General features: G+C 39.6%; 1 protein-coding gene across 50 annotated transcripts in view; it reads right to left on the bottom strand.

Moving 5' to 3' along the window:
- Positions 1-26,318, bottom strand: part of LOC110089212 (uncharacterized) — a 147,965-nt gene that overhangs the window by 15,085 nt on the left and 106,562 nt on the right. For all 50 annotated transcript variants that reach the window (XM_078386320.1, XM_078386317.1, XM_078386311.1 and 47 more), the window contains one exon: positions 1-26,318. This exon is cut by the window's left edge and continues 15,085 nt beyond it. The gene's annotated coding sequence lies outside the window, so the exon portion shown is untranslated.

The following is a 26,318-nucleotide window of genomic DNA, read 5'->3' as shown; positions in this document are numbered from 1 at the left end:
AGGGAAGGCAGGGAAAAGACAGTTCAGGCAGTCCAGGACCAGGCAGTCCGAAGACTGTCTCCCAATCCACTCTCTAAACGCTGGGAGGAGTGAGGAAGCAGACAGGCACCCTTTTCACTGGCCAACAGTTCACTGAAAGTTCACATTTTGCACTTTCCCTGCCTCCCACGTGGGTTTTTTTCAGTTCTTAACTCAAATCTAAGTACTTAAGTCAAGTCAATATTTTCCTATGAGAGCGGTTCTTAAGTCAAAATGTTCTTAACTCGGGTCGTTCTTAAGTCAAGACCCCGCTGTACAAACATTGGCCAGTATTCTATTGTATTGTACAACATATGGAAGCAACATTTCAGAAGCTGCTGCATCTAATTGGTGAGGTTCATGGTGGATGCTTGGCATGAAGTAGGTGCACAACCAGGCACATAAGTAATGAAGGACCAACACATGGAGCAATTGCTATGATTTCCCTGCTGTGGATAGTGAAAAGCTACAGTTGGCAGAGAGAAGCAAAGATTCCTTCTCCTCTTGTCATCTGAAACAGTCTGCCTCCCACAGGAGGGGAGAGGAAGAGCAATTCCCATATGCTTGAGCCCTGGTCAAGCTCTAATAACAACCGGAAACCTTTGTGTAAATGAGACAAGCGACTCAAAATGTGTACGGTCCATGTTGGGGATATGAGACCCACAAGAGGTTTGTCTGAACCAGTTGAGGCTCCCCCATTTTGAACCCATGTCATGCATCAGGTGTCCCTTCCTATTGAGCCGATTTTGACATCTTGCTTGCACTTCCTTACATCAGTCCTCCTGATCATGCAGAGATGATACCATAGTCTGTGGAAGCTGGCTGGTATTGGGGAGACTCTGATCCATTTCCCCTGAAATTTTTCCCTCCTGTTTGAGATTATGATATGTGCAGATACACTTTGAGATATGGGCATGGCCACGCCCATATCTGGATATTAGGAGCAAGGGGATATCCCCTGAATTTGTGATTTGCATCCCTAGGGATGAAAAGTCAATTAAAGCACAGCCCTTTACATATCTACAACCTAATGAGGCAGTTCATATAATAGACACAGTTTCTGTGCCTAACAGTGCAATACTGTGCATGTTTACTTAAGCATAAGTCCCACTGTAGCCCATGAGGATTATTCCCAGGTATGTTGGTCAGGATTATAATTTAAATATCTTCTTATCACAACCTTCCTATCCACAGAAAAACCTCTCAAGATATATGTATTTTATTGAAAAATGTTTGCAGAAAAATAGATAAAATATTTGGAGAAAAGAAGAATTTTTGTTGCTTAGTCATTAAGCCGTGTCCGACTCTTCATGACCCCATGGACCAGAAGCACACCAGGCCCTCCTGTCTTACACTGCCTCCTGGAGTTCAGTCAAATTCATGTTGGTAGCTTCGATGACACTGTCCATCCATCTCGTCCTCTGTCATCCCCTTCTCCTCTTGCCTTCACACTTCCGCAACATCAGGGTCTTTTCCAGGGAGTCTTCTCTTCTCATGAGATGGCCAAAGTATTGGAGCCTCAGCTTCAGGATCTGTCCTTTCAGTGAGCACTCAGGATTGATTTCCTTCAAAATGGATAGGTTTGTTCTCCTTGCAGTCCAGGGGACTCTCAAGACTCTCCTCCAGCACCACAATTCAAAAGCATCAATTCTTCAGCTGTCAGTCTTCTTTATGGTCCAGCTCTCACTTCCATACATCACTACTGGGAAAACCATAGCTTTAACGATGCGGACCTTTGTCGGCAAGGTGATGTCTCTGCTTTTTAAGATGCTGTCTAGTTTTGTCATCGCTTTCCTCCCAAGGAGCAGATATCTTTTAATTTCGTGGCTGCTGTCATCATCTACAGTGATCATGGAGCCCAAGAATGTAAAATCTTCCCCTTCTATTTGCCAGGAGGTGAGGGGACCAGTGGTCATGATCTTAGTTTTTTTAATGTTGAGCTTCAGACCATTTTTTGCACTCTCCTCTTTCACCCCCATTAAGAGGTTCTTTAATTCCTCCTCACTTTCTACCATCAGAGTGGTATCATCTGCATATCAGAGGTTGTTGATATTTCTTCTGGCAATCTTAATTCCGGCTTGGGATTCATCCAGTCCAGCCTTCTCCATGATGTATTCTGCATATAAGTTAAATAAGCTGGGGGACAATATACAGCCTTGTTGTACTCCTATCCCAATTTTGAACCAATCGGTATTTCCTTATCCAGTTCTAACTGTTGCTTCCTGTCCCACATATATATTTCTCAGGAGACAGATAAGGTGGTCAGGCACTCCCACTTCTTTAAGGACTTGCCATAATTTGCTGTGGTCCACACAGTCAAAGGCTTTTGCATAGTCAATGAAGCAGAAGTAGATGTTTTTATGGAAATCTCTGGCTTTCTCCACAATCCAGCGCATGTTAGCAAGAAAAGAACAATAAATAACTAACAAAATTTAACAGATATATACATATGTGTGCATAATTTTTTATGTACCTATACCCAAAAGTCAGGACACAGTAGGGTTTTTCTGAGTAAATCTGCGTTGATTTGCGCTAAGAAGTAACTGCAGTTCTGTGAACATTGGAAGTAAGCCATATGAAACATTTATGGTGATGCCTTAGTGCATGTGCAGAGTGCAGAATTTTAACTGAATGAGTGAAAATCTCGCAACCTTCATCCTTTAATTAGCCTTACAGTGCAACGTAAGGACAGCTGGGGGCAGGGGGTGAGTCTTTTTTGCATCAAGGCAATTATCTTCTGTTGTACACCAAACATCATGTGGTTCTCCGCTTGTTGTAGGAAACTGCACTTTAACTGTCTGGGACTGTTGGTGAGATTCTCTTGGTAATCAGTAAACTATAAGTGGGACAGGGGACAACATGAGATTATAGGGAAGGTGGAAAGGGAAAACAAGGGGAATTTTTTTGTGGGAAGAATAGTATATGCATTTTTCAAAGAGTTGTATCACTGTTTCTTCTCTCTAAAGCTCAAAGCAGGGATGCAAGCAGAGAAGTAAAATAGATTTCTCAAATTTCTCTATTTTTTCTGGTAAGGATTTCTTTTAATACCTAATTTAAACTTAAACAACAATTTAGCATTAGCTGCTTTTAATTTTCCAGCTCCAACTTAAACTTGGTTTATTAGATCCTGGGACTTCCAGCAGAAAGCTGAACTTTTTTAACCCTTTTCTATCAACTTTCCTTTTTCTGGTGCAGACAATGCCCTCACAAGGACCTGCCTTTCAAGCGTTAACAGCAAAGTTATGGGGGAACACTAGAGATTGTGCCCTGCAACAGATGGGTTGAAGCACGTCTTTGACATCACTTATCTCACTATTCAGCTGTGATACCCATACCAAAACATTAAATGCAGTTTTTAAAGTGCAGATACCAATATTGGAGAGTGCACATCTGCTGGCCTGTTCTGATTGGATGGCAGTCTTAATATGCCTTGGGCAAAGAAGACGAATTCAGCATTGTTTTGAAATTAAATCTCAGCAAGCTACTCTGCCCAGCTGAATTCTGATGGAAAGAGCAGGAGGTTAGGTTATAGAGAGGAATTGGTAGATTCAGAAAACAAAGTATTTTATTTCACTTCTTTTATTCTTTCTATATGAATCATACCACAGACCTTCATTTCTCCCCAAAAAAACTAGCATTTTTTTTTCGTACACCAGACCTGGGCAAAGTGCGGCCCACGGGCCACATATGGCCTGAAAGCTGCTCCTTTCTGTCCTGCTGGTCGTCACTCCAGTCCAGCCCGCCCATCGATGCTCCTGTCTAGCCCGCCCATCGCTACTGAGTGACCCAGAGCTCCGGCTCCAGTCACCCAGCGCGGCAGTAAGCAAAACTCATGAGATCCGATGCTGGGACCTCGTGAGTTTTAACTGTTACTCTTGAGCCACAGGCTCCGGAGCCTGTGGCTCAAGAGGCCGGAAGCGATCCTTGCACAGGCGACGTGATGACGCATCACGTCCCCTATGCGGGATAGAAGACAGTCGGAGAGGAAGGCCGCAGGGGCATGGAGGACAGGTGAGTTAGCTCAGTGTCGGGGGGGGTTCTTCCCCCCCTGTGGTGAACGAATTACAACGCTCACATAGTTAAACTTTTTAGGGAGTTAACCATGTCAGCCTTGCAGTTCGTTCACCGCAGGGCTTCACCCAATGGGGGCCTATTACTACCCACAAATTGGGGGCTTATTACTACCCACTCCCGAACACAGTTCAGATTTTTCATGTGGCCCCCTATAGAAATTATTTGCCCACCCCTGTCCTACATTATCAGTCTGGCTGATTATAGACTTTAACTAAAGTTATGGCAGCTAATAGGTACATTCATATTGGCCTTGATTGCACTGCCACATGTCTATACAGCATTTTGCATAACAACTCAAATCTACCTCTGCATTCAATTAATGATGTTTGCTTAGAAAACAGAAACCATGTAGACAAACAACTAAGTTGCATAGAAGTTACCAATGTATCGTAAGACCCCCATATCCATGGGTGATTAATTCCAGAATCTACAGTGGATGCCTAAAATGTGTGGATAAGAGAGAACCTTATATACAACACACAAGAGGGTGGGAAAAAGACCTCAAGGGGGCAGGACAAGAGCCACAATGATGCACCTTTGCATTTTGTATATAGGGTTGCAGCAAACCATGGATGAGTGAAACTGTGGATATCAGTCCACAGATACAGGGGTCCTGCTGTATCCCTGCTCCCCTGTATTCATGGTGCCTAAACCAAAGTATATCTATATCTACAGAGCTGTCCATACAGTGGGATAAGACACTGTCTAAATCAAAGTTATAATAGGAAATATATGAAGATTTTAAAAACAGGGCTTCCTGTCCTGCTTTATATCTTTCAAAATGCCAGTTCTTGTTTTTAAAGCTCATATACACATCATGGAATGTTTGAATAGTGAGGGGGGCATACACCAAAGAATTGCCTGCTCCGAACTCCTGTCCATCCAGGAAATCTACAGCTGAAGTGTCCCTGACCATCCGGCCTCTGTTTAATCTCTTTGAGTGAACCACCACCTTATGAAGTAGTCCCTTCCTTTGCAAAACAACTGTTATAATCAAGAAGTTCTTCTTGATGTTTAGTCAAAATATCCTTTCTTATAATCTGAATCCATTGGGTCCCACCCTATGGAGCAGCAGAAAACAAATATGCTCCATGTTGTACATGATGGCCTTTCAGATAATTCCAAATGGCTGTCATGTCTTTAGTTCTGCAAGCTAAACATACTCAACTCTCCATTTGTTGAAACTGGATGGACACTTTCATTGTACAGGTATCCATTTCCTGAAAACTATGTCTACACTGATCTGCCAATTTTAGTCCCACTACTAGTGAATCCTGTGTAGGAAATATGGTAATCTGTGCAGAAATTATAAAAATCTTGTACTGATTTGCATTTCTTCTGCTGTTTCCATGTGAATCCTGCACAGGAAAATTAGAAAAACAAGAGAACTGCACGGGAAGCAGGCGGGGGAATAAAGACAAAACAACAACAACAAGTAATACGGATGTAGGATGACACAAAGAATGGAGGAGCTGAAGTAGTAAAACATTCCAAATATACTTCCTTGAAACTAGAACGCATTTGTCAAATGATACAAGGCAATATGTCATGCCAAATCATCTTAAAATGTAAGATAGATCAGGTACAGATACAGTGGAACAAAAGGGGGAATGGGCAGAACATACACATAATGGTAACTCCCATTTAAAGCAGGACTCAAACCTTTACCCAGTTGTAAACAAGGAGAGTGACCATCACTGAACTCAGCCAGACTCCTGTATAGATATATGTAGGGTTGCATTATCTGAAGTACTGTAGATTAAATTACAAAATATAAACCCGTTGACCAGTGCATCTCAAAATGCAACTGACTAAGTTTTGTCTTCTACATTTTATATAGGGCTTTGCAGACATTTATCCAGGAATCTGGCATTTGCACCACTGAGATAATCTCATAGATAACATCAATTTACTCTTATATGATCCTGACCCCTGTTATGTACTATTACTTTGTGGTAATTGACAACCCCAGTTAATATGTGTAATCAATTCCTGGTTCATCAGAATATACAGCAATAGGCACCTGTTTAATTGGTACAGATTTAATATATACAATTATGGATGTGCACTGGTCCCCCAACCCAGTTCATGCTTGAATAAGTGCAGACAAGGTCCACTTGGCCCTGTGACACTCTGACTCAATCTCTGTCTGGTCCTGTGACAATAATTGTGCATTTACTGATCTTCATGGGGGAAAGGGGAATACTGTAAATGATGTAAATGCAAACGATTGTGACCTAGGGTGGGTGCTACACTGTGCCACCAATTTTGGGGATGTGGTAGACAAGGGGATTATACTTCTGCTCTACAAGCACCCATCTAGCATTTGCACAGAGGTCAGCAGAGAGTAGGATTTGCACCAGTACAAAGAAAAGACAAGGTGGAGGTGATGGGGAGAAAAGACAGACCCTAAAGTGCTAACTCTGACCTAACCAATCAAAATCAATGGAAGTGGAATGCAGGCATTCATCCATATTTGTACACATGTTCAATACTAGTAGTCAGTTGTTTAGTAAATGAGCTGTACCAAAAAAGAAAAAAGCAAGAAGATTCTAGAATTTGAATCTTAGCTAGAAATCATGATGCCCTACACCTACACAAAATGGCTGGCACGGCAGCTCAAAAGGCATATATATTATGTTGTGACCTCATGCTTCAGTGGTTGGAAGGTCCAAAGGAGATCTTGCATTTTATTGGGATATTTAGCTTTTACCTCCTTCTCTGGTGTCAGCAGCTCTCTTGTCCCTTTTGTGTGTGTGGTTTTTTTTGTTTGTTTTTTGTTTTTTGTTTTTTTTGGAACATCCACTTCTTCAGTTCAAACCATTGGATGTTTTTGGTGACCAGTAGCTCTTTGCTCCATATGGAAGTTCCTCTAGAATTGCAGAGATACCTCTGGTTCAGTCTATTTTTACACAATTGTCTAAACACTGTGCATATTGCTATAAATAACATAGATGTTGTTCATTTATTCAGTTAAGCTACTGAGTGCCTAAACTGACAATGGTATATTTTATAGAGCTTGGAACTTTTTGAATTACAACTCCCAGAACCCTTCAGCTAACATGGGGAATTATAGAAGTTTTATCCAAAAAAAGAATTTTCTCAAGCTCTGATATTTTACAGGTGTGAGGGTGTAACAGAATTGTTTAAAAGTATGGAAAATGAGGAACAAGAAGATAACTTAATTGCATAAACCCCATTGTGATTTAACCTGTTTTGAGTGGAAGGCCACATAAAAGGCTGATCTTTTCCCTACAGTTTTACATTCGCAATGTTGTGGACTGAGCTCTCCTTTCTGCTTTATAACCTTGGAAATAATATGTGTTCACTTAATCTGCAGTGTGTAGAGTCATCCCCTCGAAAAGTAATTCACTTCTCTTTTTGAAAAAAAAATGGGTGGAAAATAAATATGGTGCCGTAAAATTGTTGAGTAGAGGAATCTATCTGGACATTTCACAAAACATTTCATTATGCTGATAATTCCCAGAAGTGCCCTCGAGAGTGCTTTAAGCTGAGGATTACTGCGCTGGATCTGATGGACTTTTTTTGTAGCCCCTTTAAAAGGCAGTGAACCGTTTTTCTATTTTATTTAAATAATGCCCCTTAAAATGGATTTTTAGAGGTATAATAACTCCTTAAGAGTCAGTTATGCTAAACAGTTTCTCTTGATAGAAATGTTGTAAAACTCGTTAACTGCACGATTTCAGATGCTGGCTTGGTGAACACTAACTGACATTTGAATGGCCAGAGTTTGTAAAATAAATTGAAATAGTTGTTGTATCACACAGCTAGCTGTGCACAAGCTGTAGGCCACAAGGGGCTTGGACCTGACAGAAAATTACTTCAAGATGAATGAAAAGTGCTTGTTTCTCTTTATTAGTTTTTGGAGAACAATGAAAATGTTGAATTGTTTACAGAAGGGCTGATTAAAAATGGTCAGTGGGGCCGTGTCCCTCCTGCTAACTCTTCGCCTCCTCAGCCGCTCCCTTCTTCTCCCCACCACATGCATCTTCTTATACCCATTATGGTCACACATCTGTGTGTGAAATGTGCTCATTTTGACATTCCACTGCCACTGTGAGCTGTTGAGGCCTTTGTTAGGTAAAGGACTGTTGTCAAGCCTAACAAGCTAGTCATGCAATTTGCTGGACACTGCGGCAGAGAATAACCCACAATGAATTGCTTCAGCCTCTAACAATGCACAGTTCAATGTTAGAATAGAGGAGTAGTCCTTCTGCTTTGTGTCATCCCGAGCTTTGCAATATTTTTTTTTTGAAATATCCTTTTCAAAGCAATAAAAAAAAAAGAATGTCCCCAAAAAAACCCAAAATGAAATCTTTTTTCCATAAGAACTGCATGCCTCCTGCCCAGAAAGAATATCATGATAATCGAGTTTGTATGGTTGTTATTTCTAACATATGTTTTTCAATGCTGAGAACTGAAATGGATACAAAGAGTTAAAAGAGGGAGAGACACTTTGGGCACTCAAAATTCATTTTTTTGTGTGTGTGTTCCACTCTAGGCACAGTGGGATGCTTCAAAGTGCTATCCAATATTCTGTCAAACTGTTTGGTCCAATTTCAGGGCAATTCAAGTCAAGACCCCTTTAGCACAGCTTTGCCTGTAATTTCTTTTACCAACACACATGGTATTGTTCATTGAATTATAAAAGTTTGGGAGTAATTAATATTCCCATGGGGTAAGAGAACAGTGCAGTCTCTTTGAAGCTTCAGAAACATTTCTCATGATTCTTTAAAGTCCAGGGGTGGGGATCACTTGTGTTTACATGGTACTGTCTTTTAAAAGCTTTTGCTTCTGGCTTCCCTGCTCCAAATCCTTTCCCCCTCCTCCCTTAAACACACACACACACCAGGAGAAATCACCCATTAACATGCAAGAGTTTGAATGCTGTTTGTGGCATTCTGTCACTATACATTGTGTACCACCCAATGCAAAAGCAAGGTTTTCCTTTCTTCCCCCCCCCCCCCCATCTGCAGAACATCATCCCAGGCCTATTATGTGTATAAACAATAGCATATGTAATTACCTTTTCCAGGGTGGCAATTACTCTTCAGATTCAATGGTTAGAGTTAAAAAAAAAATTAAAAAAATTACTGCAGTTCCCCTTGCTCTCAAAGCTGCCAAACTTTAGGGATCAAATCTTGGCCATCAGTTAGAAAAGGACAAACTCTGTCCATCCAGTTTTTGAAATATCATTGCAGCAAGTTGAGGGGGTTGCAGTCCACATTGCATTGCTTTTGGAAACTTTCTCATTTCAGCTGTGTTTATTTGCTCTAGACGATCCTGCTCAGAGGGAGAGAGAGAATGAGAGGGAGAGAGGTGGTGTGGGGGGAAAACTTTGGCTAGAGAGAATTTCTTTTGCAATTCTGTAGGTATGAAAATACCATGCCTGTCATATCAAAGTGGTGGCTGGTTTAAAATGCTGACTTGCTTGACTTCCTTCACGTTATGATGAGTTTTTGTGGGGTAGGAAAAAGGAAATTACATTTCTCCTCCACCTTTCCTCACCTCCCCCGCCCAACGCAATCAAACCCAATACACTCTGCAGATTTTTCTCTCAATATTCTTCTATATGGAATGCATAGCTGCACATCTGAGACATTTCTACTCGCATTCATCAACTAATCAACATGATTAATCAACTTCAATGAGAGTTTAAAATGTTTTGCTCCAGTTAGTCAGCAGAAAATACATACGTTCATGATACAAAATGTGTGGGGAGCAGGTAGAGGAATTAAGCTGCAATCCTTACCTGTGAGTAAGCTTGCTAAACTCCATGAGACTTGGTAGGTATGCATAAGATTGTGCTGCAAGTCATTCAGATGAATAAGCCCCTCCTTCTGCCAAATTTCATCAGGGTAGTGAATATAAAGAATTTTTTTCTACCACTTTCCATTTATAACTAGTAGACACTTTGAAATTACATTGGAAATTTATTTGGGAGCTCAAGGAAAAAAACCTACTTATCTGAGATGTTACAAAATTCATATACAATATTCGACGTCATCATGTGCTGTCAAATCAGTTCTGACATTTGGCAAATCTTTTCCAGGGTTTTCCAAGTAGAAAATACTCAGAAGTGAGTATTTACTATTTCCTTTTTCTTGGGGCATCCTAGGACTGTGCAGCTTCCCCAAAACCATGTAGGCTGATTCTTACTTACTTACTTACTTACTTACTTACTTACTTACTTACTTACTTACTTACTTACTTACTTACTTACTTACTTACTTACTCATTTGGTTTCTATCCCACCCATCTAGACCAAAGGTCTACTCTGGATAAATTGTTCTCTTCGCACAATAGGCAAAGTGGGGAATTGAACTCCCAACCTCCCAACCTAAACTACTGGCTATCCAGTCATCTATATGCATACAAGCTAGTAAGCTAATTTAAAATAATCTGACAAGCCCAACATCCATTTATTTTGTTTTAGATGTGCACGCTCCCAATGCAAGGCATGCTTGCTCAGATCATGGGGAAAACTGGAGAGAGTCTTGTTAGATCCTTCAGTCTTGAGAGACTATGCTCTGTATGGAGGACTTGGAACAGTGTCTAGTGTGGCTGAGAAGGCCAATTCGAGAGGGACAATCCCTTCCACACTGAAGAGAAATACAATTTGTCCCCTGTCCAGCTCCCTGATTTTGCTGCTTTCATGACTGGCTATATGGGACTGGCCTTGATAAGTGTTCAGAAATTACAAACAGTACAAAATATTATGGGCACCTTGTTAACTGGAACTAATTTCTGGAAATATTTGGTTGGTTGGTTGAGTGAAGGAGTTCTATCCTTTCAAATCTCAGCTGTTTCAGTTTGAAACAATTTAGAACAGTATAAAATAACTAGTTCTTGTTGTTGTGTCCTATCAAGTCGCCTCTGACTTATAGTGGCCCTATGAATGAGTGTCCTGTCCTCAACAGCCCTACTATTGTAAACTCAAGCCCGTGACTTCCTGTAGGAAGTCTCATACTTTGGTCTTCCTTTTATCTTGCTACCTTCAACTTTTCCGAGCATTATTGTCTTTTCCAGAGAATTTTGCCTTCTCATAATGTGACTCCAGAGTAACTGAAGCAGTTATTTTTCCCATGTCTGCCTGCTCATCAAATGAAACCATCTAAGGTTCTTATGTTTCTGCCTTATAATTGCAGTAGGGTGCTTGAGTATATAGACTGTTCAAAGAAACACATGTTTATATTATCCTGATGCATAGCCTTTTCTCTGGACAAGAGCTACAGTTATGACAGAATACAAAGACATGGAACAGTTTCCAATAGGCAAACATGTCAAACAAGGCTGGATTTTACCTCCCTATCTATTCAGACTGTATTCAGAAAATAGGATACACAATCCAGATTAGATTCAAATGAAGAGTGGACCCAGTTAAAAAAATGTAATGGCACCATATTATTGGCAGAAAATAGCAACGACTTGAAACAGTGACATTTTAAAGAACAAAGTGCACAAGCAGGGTTACAATTGAATTAAGATAAAAGCCATGATTACAGAAAAATTACATAACTTTTATGCTAACAATGAAGAAATTAAGTTTATTAAAATTTTCTATACTTTGGTTCATTCAGTTCAATCCACATGGAGATTGCAGCCAAGAAATCATATGAAAACTGAAACTCAAAGGGGTAGTTATGGAAGAAGTAGCAAAGATCCTAAGTATAAGAATGCATCATTGCAGACTGAGGTCAAAATCATTGGTGCTATAATTTGATATTAAAGTGTTCCCAATCACTGTGCATGGATGTTAAAGTTGGGCAGTGAAGAAAAGTGAAGGGGAGAAAAAGATTCATTTGAAATACAATTATGGAGAAAGTCTTTGGGGATACCACCATTACAGATGCAGCCAGAAAGATACATTGGTAAGTTAAGATCAAATCAAACCTGAACTTTCATTAAAAGCTAAAAGGACTAAATTGAGGATATTGTACTTTAAGAAGATAAGAAGCACTGGAAGAGACAGTAATGCTAAGAAAAGTTGAAGGCAGCAGGAGAAGAGGAATACCAAATCAGACTCAATAAAGGAAGCCGCATCTTCAGTTTGCAAGGCTTGACGAGGGCTGTTAATGATAGAACTTTTGGGGGGTCATCGATTTATAACTTCACTGTAGGTCAGAAGTGATTTGATAGCCCATAGCAGCAGCAACAACAACAACAACAACAAAGTCCTTTACCAGGTGTCCCTCCCTTTCAAGCATGAGATGGATTGCTACTACAGAGGACCTCTTTCATATTGTACAACTCACTCTCCAGGTATATTCTCTTCTGTTAACCAAAAGACCACCCCAGTCTTCCAAACTTTTAATATGATTTAGTTTTTATTCACGTTGATCCTCTTTTTTCCTCATAAATAAATATTAATATTTAATTTAAATATTTTGTTCCTATACTTTTAGTTACTGAATTCTTTCTTTCAGGGTTTACAGACTCAGTGTACACTATCAAATTTTGTTGCTGCACATATCCATTTCCAGGGATGGAACAAGTTACTCTTGTTTTGCACTATTGCTCTCAGAATCTCATAGCTAGCAGTCTTGATAAAAAGAACTTGGAAAATGATTATTCTATGGAAGAATCTGGAACAGGTAGTCCAACAGACTGAATATTGCTGAATATATGACAAGCTGTCCCAACAGACCACACTGTCTGCAACAGCGACAATGACCTAGAGATCACCAAAGACCAAGAAGAGTTGACGTACTTCGTGTCTCTTGCAGTGTGTATTCAGGTAACTCCATAACTGTATCCAAATAACAGTGTCATTTTGGTCTTCCAGTTTCAATGTGTTATTTTAATAACACCTCTTAATGGAATCATATATAATCATCTGTCGTTTTAGTAGATTCTTAGGCTACTATGCTGATGAAATTTAAAGCCGCTTCAGTGCAACTGAATTGTTTTTATTCTTTCATTTTGTATTTTTAAAAATGAGCCATTTTAACTTTTTAAAAAACATTTTCTGGACTTATTACAGAATTTTGATGCCTCCAGTAGCTGCTTTCCAGAGGAGATTTTGTTTAACTTCGAATGTTCCTGCTTTTTTACTGAAAAGTGTTCTCCATTGTCCTCACCACCCAAATCAATTCTCTCCACCAGTCTCGGTAGTCTCTTATTAGAAAGTTACCATTTGGCATTTATTTCCTTATGTGAGTCCCTTCCTCCTTCCTCTGACAGAGGTCATTCAATCCTATCTGTTGAAGGTATGGGTTTAAAACATAAACCTAGCCGCCTAGAGTGGTCCAGTGGTCCAGATAGGCGGGGTATAAATCAAATAAATAAATAAATAAATAAATAAATAAATAAATAAATAAATAAATAAAATTATGAGGAACACAGATTCTAGCCATTGTTCAGAACATTACAGTAGTCCTTGTTCTTTACCCCACACTGTATAAGCCAGCATGAGGAAAGATAAAGATAAAAGCAAGGTTAGTTAATCTTTGAATTAACCACACAGTGCTTTGTAAAACTGATTGTTTTTGACCATGAGTTCTGGAATACTGTGGAAAATGTTATTCACTTAAGGGTGTAGGATGGTTGTGGTTTTTCTTTACTTGTACTACTGCTGTCTAGAAAGGTGTAAGCCATCCACATGGAAGATTTTTCTTTTTTTGAGTCACAAAGTGGTTTCAGCAACTGTTTGGTACGAGCCCTTTTGACCTCAATAAATGCTCATGTTTACCTGCACCTATACTGTGTAGGCACATGCTACTGCTGTGAAGCATTTGTCAAGTCAGCATTAAGTGCATGAACTCTGTTGTGCACTTTTCCTATTAGAACTCCATCCCATTTATGGAAAAATCAAAGGGCAAAAACAGAGCAAGTACATAAATTACACAGAGGGAACACATATGAGTATGCTACTTATGTTCACCTTGCATGCCTTTGAGTTCACACTATATTCAAGTTGCTTTGGGAACTTTCAAGAATTTGTAGGGTTTTTTAATCTAATAAATGCTGATAAATTGATTTTTAATCTGACAGATCATAAATTGTGGTTCTATCGGTCAGTAATCTTAATATACCATCTTGTCCCTTAGGTTTTAAAACCGTGGTACTCATACTGTGACATGCAGCTCACTGGAAAACACTGTCTTATACTGAGGTTCGGTAAACCTCTCTCTCAGCTATCAAACCATATTAAAATATGTCTTTTTGCTTGCTTTCTAAATGTGCTGCCTCCAGTTGTGACTCTCTGCCAATGGATCAAACACCACTCATGGATCAGTTTCTCCTTTCACTCTGTTCATGTGTCCCCAAGTCTTTTGGGGGGATTGAGAAACCCTTCAGAATCAATATGAGGGCACCTAAGGCTACAGAGAAGAGGGCAGAAGGAAACTCTCAAAGTATGAACAAATGTCTCAATGTTCGACTTTTATTTTATTTCATTTTATTTATATACCACCTAACTAAGTGAATGCTCACTACTCTGGGCAGTGAACATAAAGGAAATTAAAGCCAGACTAGCATCAGCACACACCCCAACACAACATAACAGACACAACAAAATCATACAGCAACATAAACTAAGCTCCAAATAAAAGCCATACATTTTTATCTCAGAGTGAGTATGTTTTAAAGGCCTAAGTGACTTTAGCAAGTTTTCTGGAAGTAAGAAAGGATGAGGCCAAGCATACATCCAGTGGTTTTGCATTCCAAAAGGATGGGGCCACCACGGAGAAGGCCCAGTTTGTAGCTGACATTCTTCTGGCCTCTCTTAGAGTAGACACTCTAAGATGCAAGGCCTGGGAGGAATTAGTGAAACAGATAGCAGTTTTTCAGGAGATATGCTCTAATAGATACTGTACCCACATTGGTTTTAAGCTTATCTTTTGCTTCATTTAGAATAACATAGATGCAAATTCTCCATGGCCAGTCTAAATAAATTCCTAAATAGATAAATTGTTTTCCTTGAAGTCCATCAAAGCAAAGAAGACCATTTTCTTTGAATCATAGAAACATAAAGTCAAACATGGCCAAAATAGGCATCTAGCCCAATGCTTTGCCACAAAATTGTAACTGGACACCCTAATGTGTTCACATAGCTAAGAAAGGCAGGTCATTGCACAAGCACAGAGCACAAGCAAACTGTGTACCACAAACATACTGCACCAAAAGATGGACTATATTTGTGTTATGGACAGTGGTAAGGACAAACCTGTTCCATTGTGAACTCTGGAAAGGCAGTCAATAAACAATGAACATAAGCAAAACCTATCCACTTATTTTCAATCCAGGAACAAAATTGGAAGTTCATTTGCATTTGGCTCACTAAAAGTTTAGGTCTTGGCTGATAATAAAAAACAAAGAAATAAAAAACCCAACATCAAGCAGCAATATAGTATGTGGGCTCTGACCAGTTTAGAATTAGAAGTTGGAGCCTTCAGTCGTAAGCAGGAATATAGCAAAACTGTAGAGGTCTGGTGAAATTAATTGGTTGTGACCTGAAGGCTAAGAATAAAAGAACAGTTGTCCCCATGAAATGTCCAACATTAATTAATTCATTTTATTTATATAGCACTTTTCAGAAAGAAAGAAAGAAAGAAAGAAAGAAAGAAAGAAAGAAAGAAAGAAAGAAAGAAAGAAAGAAAGAAAGAAAGAAAGAAAGAAAGAAAGAAAGAAAGAAAGAAAGAAAGAAAGAAAGAAAGAAAGAAAGAAAGAAAGAAAGAAAGAAAGAAAGAAAGGCTTTATTGATTAAAGAGACTCAAGATGTTTTACAGAGTATTTATGGCATAGCAAAAAATACAATAAATTACAGTATTTAAAAAGCAATTAATTATATTCTATTAAAGCTAATGAATAAAATAAATAAATAATTTTAAAGCACATTTTAACAGATTGAAAAATACAGCATTTCCTAATTACACCACCAATTTCTCCCCTGGCAGCAAAGCATTTGCCAAATGCCCACCAGAACAGAAAGGTCTTCATCTGTCAGGGAGAAGGGCCATGTGGAGGTAGTCAATGTGATCTTTTTAAAGAAAGAATTCCACAGCTGGGAGCAGCCACCAAAAATACCCTTTCTCTTTCCTCTCTAAAGCAGGCCTTACCAAGGGTGGGGCCAAAAGACAGTCCTCCCCTTTAGAGCTTAAAACTCAGGCAGGCTCCTAGAAAGAAGTAGGGTCCCAAAGATAGCCTAAACCCAAGTCGTATAATGAGCACTATGAATTCTGCCCAGAAATAGACCAGTAACCAGTTACATTTTCATAGCAAATAATATCTGTAATCACTAGAGCTCCAGTTAACACTGTAGAGCCTCTGGAGATTACTTTCCAAAAGTAGCCACACGTAAGGCATGTTATTGTAATCCAAATGGAGCATAATTAAGGCATGTGTCATCAGACATCTCAAAGAAAGGGCGAAGCTGATACATCAGCTTGCTCTCCTGACTATCTCTCCTGACCTCTACCACATCTATTTCTTCTTTCCAGGGTTCTGTCTTCCCTTGTAAGTGGGACTGATGACACTCAGGTGGGTAGGGTCTCACACCCGCCACCATCCTCACTTCATCTGCCTTCTCCAGAGAAATCTTCAATTTGTTCAGCATATTTATGAATGACGCCTCAATATGGACCTCAAAGGAGGCCCTGACATACTCCATACTCCAATCACGGGGATAATCAGTTTTTGAAAGTTCAGCTTACTCCTTCAGAGAGAGTCTGTGACAAAACAGAAGGAATGTGCCTTTTTCTGTAATTCATCACTATTTTTGCTATATTTTGGTCTGTTCCATACTCCTACAAGCCACAGATATATTCAGCACTTAGCAAAAATTAAGAATGCAGGGCATATTTGAGGTTACATTTGGATGAATGGGTTACACATGTATGCAACATCACTTGATCTCTCACCACTGGATAGCTCATGGAAAATGTAAATTATGTGACTAAACTGTGTGTTTCAGTTGACATCTGGTGACGTGCTTGCTCTTTGTCCGTGGGTGAGAAACCTTTGATAATGGACATCATCATTGGACAGCACAGACAACAAAGAAAGAACACACATGTGAGAACTGGTCCTTAATGTGTAGCAGTTTTAAAACCTTGTCCTTTCAGAAGACCTTGAGACCTAATAAATCCAGCTTTGCCTCTTTGTAGACTGATACTGGTTTTATCCCACCAGCTCTTTGAATTGTTTTATTTTCCATTACTGATCTTGGAGTATATTTTATTTCATTCTAATTTGAGAATTGTTTCCTATTTGCATTACTTTTTTTGTGAATGGTTTTCATTTTGAAAAAGCAGACTAAATTTATGTAAGTGGGAGAATCCCCCAGCCAATATGGTGGCCTAATGGCCAGTCTTATTGAGGGATTTGGAGGAGGTTAGTCCAATAAATGAACTTCTCTGGGATCTGATCCATCTGGGGGGGGGGTACATCCTCTGCATCCCAATCTTTTCTGTGAATCAGTGGTCCCCAACCTTGGGCTTCCAGATGTTATTGGATTACAACTCTGAAAAATCCTGGCCAGCAGAGGTGGTGGTGAAGGCTTCTGGGAGTTGTAGTCCAATAACATCTGGAGGCCCATGGTTAGGGACCACTGCTGTGAATAGAAGAAAGCCCTCAATTTGCAAATAGCCCCAGAACTGTGAAAGGATAAGGATAGGCAGTGCTCTTTTTGCCCAATTCCTGGTGTGGAAAAAAGAGATTTCCAGCCATGGATTTAACAACACTTAGACCAGGAAAAAAATTGATTGTATAGAGTACTTGTACAAGCTCTGCATGGGTTGACTTTCCATGACCTCCACTAGTACTGAGGCAACAAGCAAGTTACTGAAAGCTCATGGGTGCAGGGCAAAGAGTGACAAATAGCATATGAGAAAAGGGGGATTTTGTTTAGTCATGGTAACAGCAGGTACAGGTGCTCTAAATGTTCAAGGAAAGTCTCGATTATGACATTAGAAAGTCCAGGTAAACATGGAAAGTCCCCTGAGAAATGCGTAGCTGGGGAACTCGGGAAGATTTGTAGGGCATAGACAAGTCTTATAAATATCACTCTGTATTGTGCTTTAACTTGCCTTTGTATCTGGGACTGTATTGGTCCAGGTATTCTGTTCCATTGCATACATCTGGGTTCTCAGGAATAAATTGACTACATTTCAGAAGATCAATAATATGCTAAGATCCAAGCAAGTATGGACAGTCATTACTGTATTGCCTTAGACTTTTTTGTAAGCTGTCTCATACTTTTTGTTTTAAAAGGTAGACAGATACATTTAAAAAGCACCAAGACTGGATTTAGATGAAAGGGACCCAAGTTCAAAATCAACCACTGAGTTCACTGAGTGATCTTAAGCCATTCACTATTGCTCAACCCAACTGATCTCAGAGGGTTGTTGTGAGGCTCAAATAAACCAAGAGGGAAGTGGACACACCATATATTTTGCCCTGGGAACCTTAGATGAAATATAAAATGCTAATGGAGTAAACAAAAGACTGACATGTCCCTGAGTCCACTAATTTAGTCTGATGATGATGATGATGATGATGCACATTCAGCTTTGCATCAGAATAGGGGAGTGGAAAATGAGATTCTGTGTAGATAAAAAAGATGTTGCTTAAAGGCAAAGATAGAAATTATGGGTTGTAACTATAATAGGGGCTTACATCAGCTCATCAGTCTGTCTGGTCACTTACTTATGCTAACCCAGCTTATTGCATAAACAAATGACTTTGAATCAACAGGTTTCTCAAAGTGAAACCTGAGCATCTTTGATCCCAGCTGGCTGTTAGGGGCTGCTGCTGCCGCGAGACACATTACCATTTCACCTGCCAGCTTTTCCCAGAGTTAGTGGAGAAGTTCCCACTTAGATTCTGCTTCTCTGCTGCTATTAAAGTTCAGCTGCACTCTTCTAAGTGCAGAGGCTTGCACTGAGCGGATCCACTGCTGATTATCATGCAAATCAGTCTCCTTTGCGGGCTCCAAAGAGGCTCCCAGCTTTTGCTACCCCCATTGATCCTTTCATTGTCACAGGGATAAGGCTAACCCATCTCTTCTGACACCCAAAGCGACAAAGATAGGCTCCCGTGACAGTGATTGGTAGGAAGAAATGAATCTTTCATGTACGGCAGAAATATGGTTTGATTTAAGAAAAGAAAATAACCATATGTAATTGGGCTTCTGTCACTGTAAATTTTAATGGTAATCGTAACATTGAGGCTCCCGAAACCTTAAATTACAGCTTTCAGTGGCTTTCCACTGAATCTCTCTATTATTCTTCACAGCGACTTTCTCAAAGCATGCACACCATGACATTGATATCACAATTCACAACTAAACTCCAAATTGACTGCAGGGCTGGGAGGTGCGCCCTTGCAGGAATTCTCCACTGCCCTATCACTGAACATCTCTGTGGAGAAAAAGGGCAGCTGCCACCTGTTTCTCAAAGATCTAAGAGACAAAACCCTTGCAGTCACATATCGGTACCCAAGAACGATTCCCTGCTTTTTGTATGTTGTGCCGGCATAACTGCTGTTCTATGTATGTAGAATGCTGTGGTGTGTGTTCTCAGTTCTATTGTACAGATTGGAATCATGGACACAGACGATTATTTTTAAAAGACAGAAGCACTGGAAAGGTGGTTTTATTGCAGGGTGCTAAAAACGTCTTGGACTGAGAAGATGACCAACAAAGAGAGAAGGAGAAGGCGTAACAGACTGAGGAAAATTAAGGAAAATAAATTAAGACCAAGAAATCATAAAACATATAAAATGCAGAAAGCAAGAACATTTCAGTCATGTCTAAGGGGAAAAGTACAAATTATTAGATCATTCAAGGAAAAAAATGGAAAAAGAAGTGGAGGAAGAAGACAAAGATATTACCTGAAGAATGTAGCAAACTGGTTTACACACAACACAGTATGACTATTTCGAACTGCTGTATTCAAAGACAGAACAGCCAATTTCTGAGAAAAGGAATGAGAAGAAGTTGGTATACATAACCTATGGTGGGGGTAACATAATTAACACAAGTAATGAACTTTTGAACTCATATTAAAATCAACTTGTTAGTCTTAAAAATGCCTTAATGCTGTGGTTTTACTTTGTGGTTTGTTTGTTTTTGTTACTCATTACCTGTAGCAATTATGCTAATTTTCAAGTTTAGTTGAAAATTAATCAACTAAATCAAATGCTAAAACTTTGAGCATAATGCACTAGGCATAACAGAATGCAGAAATGTCTGGATAATTGACATTGCGGAGACCTGCTAATAGGAATAACTCACTTGTGGATGAAACACATTTCAGTGGTCCTCATAGTCATTGGGGCATTGGAAACAATGCCACAGAATTGTATAAAATATTATAATCAGCTGCAGGTCTCTGAAATAACAGAGCTGCAAAAATGACAATGTTAAGAAAAGCATACACATTAAACCAATATTTAACTGATGTTTAGGGTTTTGGTTAAAATGTGTATGTTATATAATACCAGTCAAAGACCATGTCTTGTATTTTATAATCATCATCATCATCATCTTAGAACTGCCGAGATGGAAGGGATCCTAATGTGCAACACAGCTCTGCAGCAAATGACTCTCCAATCCACAGTGAAGACCAGTGTATTCATTCAGCTGGATAGCTCGGCGGTTTAGGTGTCTAGCTGTGGAGCCAGAGGTTGGGAGTTCCAGATTGCCCCACTTGAAGTTGCAGTGGTAGGTGCATACATGATTGGATGTGACCCAGATATGATGTAGAAGATATCCCAAAGCTCTGGAGCAGATCTGTGGGAGCTTGGAGGGACCCAAAAACATGGAGCTGACACACCATTGCATACAGACCAAGGTGATAGCATAAGCTCTGTTATATTAAATAGTTACCGCATGTAGAAAATATGATGTAACAATCACTGGTTGAGTTTTAAGTAGCCAACTTCATACAGTAGCAAGTATATAGAAATGAGGGTGAGCATGCACGACCATCTGTGCAACTATTTCAGAATGATTTCTCATAGAAGGAAAAAATGAATATCTTGTGAGGAAATATAGTGTATACACTGCTTCCAAAATATGTGGATTAAGCCTATGTTAATTATTCTATATCAGTTATTAAACTATCCAGAACTCCTGGATAGCTCAGTGCTCTAAGTATCTGGCTGCAGAGGCAAATATTAGGAGTGATTCTGCACTGTGCCTCCTTGACAGGGCTAAACCCAGTGATCCATAGTATACCTTCTAGCTCTGAAGTTTTAAAATGATGGTGGTGGTGGTAGTGGTGGTGGTGGTATTCTGCCCACCAAATCAATAGGTCTATTGACTATGACTACCTTTCCCCATTGGCTGCAATGGGAAGAAAGTGCAAGTAATAGAACAATCTCTCATATACGTACTCAGAACTCAGCCTTATCGAACTGAATTGGGCTTACTCTAAGGTAAGTGGATCTAGGATTTCACCCTTAGAATAAACAATACTCCAAGTTCTGAAGAAATAAGCACCTGTAGTCTTTAATGCTGCTCTGAATAAACTTACTCCAAAATATTCCAATCTGTCCATGGGTCTGAATGGTACCTTCTATAATTGCCTCCAATGGAAGATCATAGAATTGTCCCATGGAGCAAATACAGTTGCTTCCAGCAATAGCCCAGAAATAATTCCTTGAAAACATTGGGCAAAATCCAACTCTGCAAATGGAACTCCACTGGCACACCTGTATGCTCACACAGAGAGAAATTGTGGGACTGATGGCTGGTAGATATCTATCCCTGGATTTTTTTCATGGCCGTTATTTAACATCCTAATGTTATTTAAAATGTCCTGGTTGTACCCAATGGTATTCCAACAGAAAAAGCACATGAGGCAGGATCTTTCCCATTCAGCTTGCTCAACCACTGGCAGGAGAACTAGTGTCATGGATACAAACATCCAGATCAGTGAAGTTGGAATGGGTTGCACATCTGTTTATGTTACAGCTTGTGCAACAGTTTCTGCAATAGCTAAAAGAACAGACAGTCAAGCAGCTTGTGGAACAACTTGTACAAAGTCCTATGGATCAAAACCCAAGGGCTCAGACATGTGTGTCCAAGGAAACGAACATGTTAGTCCTTAAAGTGCAGCATATATTTTGCCCTTTCCCACCACTTTTTTTTTTGCCAAGACACGAAATACCAGATGTAAAACTTGTACAAAGATGAAAATGAAGTTTTCAAATGTACTTGCAGCTTTGCTCTATGGGAAACAATGCTTTGCCACTTCCAGAAATTAATTTCTAATTCTTATGCTGTTGGGGAAAAAAACTTGGAATCATAGCTAAGTTTAAAACAACACTGTCTGAAGTATGTAGCAGGTGGAATGGTCTGAGAGAAATCCATAAAATAACTATTCCTTTCATTATTAAATCAGATCTTACAGTATTCACTGAAAGCGGGAAACACTGCATTACATTTGGTTAATCGTTCCATAAATAGTGTGTATTTTCACAGAAGTCACAAAGTCTGGTATTTATGTGCTAATTATAGACCCCAAATCATTTCTACCCAGATTTTCAATTAAAACTGAAATATTTTCGTATAATACAGTTCTGGGGTTCACAATAACATCTCTGAGACATAACAGTTATTAGCTGGATTGTGGATTTGAACATTGTGTGTTTCCAAAACAATTTTTCCCTTTCCTGTCCTTGGACCTGCTATTTTTCCAGCTGGGAGTGGTTAGACTTTAGTGCCAAGGTAGTTTTTTTTCCTAAATAAAAAATAAAAAAGCAGGGACCAAATATTCTTACATGGTCATTCTCACATGTGGTAGATATTAGTGGAAACCAACAATAATTAGACATGCAGATTATTACAAATTCCCTATATTCCATTGTCATCTTAGTATAATACTATTTGTGTTTTTTGAAAAAAGATCCATAGACTTTTTAAAGTATGGGCTGACATCAAAGAACAACTATAATGCCAATTTAGAAAGTATGTTGAATAATTCAGTACCTTGTTATGTGATTAAATCTGATTGGTTACCTACCCAGATATTGCCCATAAAAATGATTTCCCATGGTAGGACTGGTCTCAGGATAAGAATAGGATCAGGTTTTATGATGTCCATTAAATGGGAGAGCAAGGCTTACTTTGGGCTAATAATATCATGGTTGCACTGGATGATTGATGGTCTTTAAAAAGCTCCAGATTGGTTTCATCTTTCTTCAGATTTTATCACTGACTTGTTCTTACTCATGTGCAACTGTTAAGGCCAAAAGGGGTAACAAGTGTTTGATGTATGATACTTGCAATACTTTTGATTTGTCAGAACTTCTCTTAAAGTGCACTTACACATGTGTATGTGATCTTTGCTTAACCCCTCCAACCATCTCTTTCAGTCTCCAGTTTCATATTTCCATCCTATGTGGAGCCTACATGTGTGTATGTGATCCCTTTCTCTCTCTCTCTCTTTCTGTGGAAACATGAATCAGGACACTGAAGAATGTAGACAACCCCTAAGTAAAGACTAAGTTGCATCTGAGCAAAGTGTGTGCCATTTTGCTCCCTCCCACTCCCCCAAAAGTGGACCAAGCTGTTTCTTCTTCCAAGGGAAGTGGTTTCGTCGCATATTCAATGAATTAAGAAACGTCCGAAGCTGTCCTCTTTCTGCATGATCTATATTCTTAATGCTGTTTGTACATCCTTTCCCCTCCTGCTTCTTTAGAATTCCTTCCCATGTTTACAACCTGCAAGGGCACTGAATTCCATTTAAGTTAGAAAAAGAGGATCAGGAGAGCAGAAGAACAGGAAGAAGACAGAAGTGTAAGGAAGAACATGAAAAGAGTAGACAACGACAATAAGAACTGAAACATTTATCTTTTCCAGCTGAGCCCTGTAGCTGTGCATGTTTTGCAGCTTCCCACATACTAAACATCAAGGCAGATATCTTAATTGGTTGCTAGAAACATTATTATCAGCATTGCATTCATGTCAGCTGGTATAGTATGTGTAAACCACATAATGTTGGGTGGGGACCAAGATGAAAAGGAGGGAGAGTGTTTGAGAGTAGAGTCCCAAAGGGTTCAAAAATAGCTTTGTAATGTTTGAATAGCTTTCATTTTGAGACCTTTCTGTCAACCCTCTTTGTTCTGCTGAGTGCCCAATGAATACAATGCCAGATATCCATGACTTGATTTCACCCAGCATATGTGTATGTGTGAAGGATCCCTCTAGAAACAGATATATGCACAATCCTGCTTGCTACATGCATGCAGACAACCAAAGCGTGTGTCCAAATTAATTGACACATAGGTTCCCTCCCTCAGGTTGAGCTTCTCATGTAGAGTTGACTGGTTTTCTGTTTTGACAATTTAAACACTGTCTCAAGATTGTTTAGCAAAATCAAGAGCTGTTCTTGGCAATTAATTTCTGCAGTCAATAGTATTCTTAAACTGGGCAACTCCCCTTGGAACTGGGAGCCACAACAGGAGGTGGGGGGAAAGCCTGCACAAGTGAAAGAGCAAGACAATTCATTAGACAATTCTCCTGCAGCTCAACGTGGTGGGAGGGGGGATGTCAGACCCTGCTCCTGTGCTTCAATACTAATGAGAGTCATTGCATATTCATAACCCTAAATACAGTCAGCTTCTTATAAAAACTTTTGTCATTGAGGCTTCATGGCAAGAGCAAAGCTGTGCACTCTTCCTGTCGTGGCACTTCCGCCAAGAGAGCGCAACAGCAAGATTGATTGTTTTGCAACGCAGCTTGACAGGGAACTAAGAGATACTGCCCCAAGGGTCCTGAAACTAAGCTTAGTTTGATTACAAGGCTCCAAGTAATCAAAGAAACAAAAAGGGGGGGGAGTGGGGGTTTTTTTTGGGGGGGGGGAGATAAAGGAAGGCTCTAAAGATATAGCTTTCCTTATTGAGTGTTGAGAGTAATTATCTGCTAGCAGTTTAAAACAGTTCATATCAATTTTTATCACAGAGGAAGTAGAACAGTGATCTTCAGCAAACCTGCTCCCATGTTGTAGGAACGCTGCAGCATGTCTTAATAGATACCAATCTCTAAAACCATATGAAGCTTCCCATCAATATCAATAGGGAAGATTAGGAAACTCAGCCTGTCAGATAATAAAATCACTTCTGCCATGTGTTCTTGCTGCCCAGAATTCTCCTGTTGCAGGCTGATGATCCTTTGTTGTCAATTTCTTCTTTTCTGTCTGCAAGATGCCTCCATTAAAAAAGAAATACATCTCTTTTTCTTACCCATATACCAGTATAATCCAGAGGATGCAAATATATATATACTAGCATTCCCACACATGCAGGCATGCCGGTGCATGCATGCACACACATATGTAAGAGCATTGCTAGCCTTTGACCCCACAATGCCTGTCTGGTAGGGGAGCTATCAGCATCCCCTGGAGTCGAAGAAGGGAAGCATGTCTTTCAGCACCCTCTTTGAAAAAAGGCCTTGAGCATTTTCTCACTCATAATGATGTCTTCAGCTGAAATGCCAGCGCATTTCCACATCTCCTTGACAGGCGAGCAGACTAGAAGATATACATTAAATTAAAATAGAATAGAATGCTAAAAGAAAGGTTTGCAGTTCTGATTACACGCAGGATTGCTGTAATTTTACAAAAAGCCTGTTTCTAAATGGATCCAGCACTAATACATGCAAAAGCTCTCCATTGCTCAATAAAATATCATAAAATATTAGTGGGGGTGGGGGAGATATCTGTACTGTTAAATATCTTAGTCATATTTGTACAGACTAGAAAAATAGAGGAATCTTGTGGTTATGATTGATTGAGGTACCTGATTATCCACAGATATTATAAGCATTGAGACTTTAAATTATCAGCCATATCAGTCTGATTGCAGTAAAACATGAAAACATTGACTTTTGTCTAGTTAGAGAAATTTATTTTCCCCTGAATGACAATCCTTTAAGTAGAAACCAGGCAGCCTGCCAGCTCTCCGTGTCATACACTGACGTTTGCAAAGGCAAACCATATTTTCAGCTGTTTGTCTGGGCTCAGTGAATGGCGTTCAGGACTTTTACAAACAGTTTCATAATAAATATCTCTTTCACAGATGCTGCTTCGGGCGTCCTCTTAAGCCATGCAAAAGAAACAGCTCTTGCACATTTGGAAGAAATGAAATTATAAATTTGCTTTGCAATGATGTTCTTCTACAGGCAGTCATGCCTTGTTGCTGATGTGAAATACAGGGGGATGAGCTTCGTTGTCCCATTGAGAGCATCTGGATTTATATAA

Source organism: Pogona vitticeps, chromosome 2, assembly GCF_051106095.1.
Source record: "Pogona vitticeps strain Pit_001003342236 chromosome 2, PviZW2.1, whole genome shotgun sequence".
Classification (NCBI taxonomy): Eukaryota; Metazoa; Chordata; class Lepidosauria; order Squamata; family Agamidae; genus Pogona; species Pogona vitticeps.
Note: the sequence above shows the minus strand (reverse complement) of the source record. Positions and strands in the feature narration are given on the sequence as shown.